An 808-nucleotide genomic window follows, 5' to 3' on the forward strand; every position below is an offset into this window, starting at 1 on the left:
TTTCTTTTGTCCCCCTTTGTTTGGTTGACGAGGCTCCTTGTCGTCGTCGCTAGGCGACCCTTTCTCCTCATGTTCGGTATTTAACTTACCAGCCTGTTTAAAGACCAAACAACTTCGGTTGGTATGATTGGCAGGCTTGTCGGGGGTGCCGTGAATCGTGCAGGGTCGATCGAGTATTCGGTCCAAGCTGGATGAGCCCTCTCTATTTCTTTTGAATGGCTTCTTCTGCTGATCGGACTTAGAGCCGCTGAATCTGGCATTGACCGATGTGTCTTCGGTATTGTCATTATTGCTACGACGCTTGTATTTGTTGCGTCGGGGCCTGCCGTTGTTATTCTTAGCTACAGAAGTGCCAGGTTCGCTTGTACTATTACTGCTACGGGCTAGCCAGCTGTCTTCCCCCATGCAAAAGCAGGTCATGAGTGTCGTGAGGGCTGCCATGGACTTCGGCTTCTCTTGGCCGAGGTGTCGGGCGAGCCAGTCGTCATGGATGCTATGCTTAAAGGCCGCTAGGGCTTCGGCGTCTGGACAATTGACAATCTGGTTCTTTTTAATGAGGAACCTAGTCCAGAATTTTTTGGCGGACTCTCCAGGCTGCTGGATAATATGACTAAGGTCATTAGCATCTCGAGGTCAGATGTAGGTGCCTTGGAAGTTGTCTTTGAAGGCATCCTCCAGGTCTTTCCAGCTTCCGATAGAGTTTTCTGGGAGGCTATTTAACCAGTGCCGAGCTAGCCCCTTAAGTTTTAGGGGAGAGGTATTTGATGGCGTGTAGATCATCACTGCAAGCCATGTGAATGCGGAGAAG

Source organism: Triticum dicoccoides, chromosome 3A (assembly GCF_002162155.2).
Source record: "Triticum dicoccoides isolate Atlit2015 ecotype Zavitan chromosome 3A, WEW_v2.0, whole genome shotgun sequence".
Lineage (NCBI taxonomy): Eukaryota > Viridiplantae > Streptophyta > Magnoliopsida > Poales > Poaceae > Triticum > Triticum dicoccoides.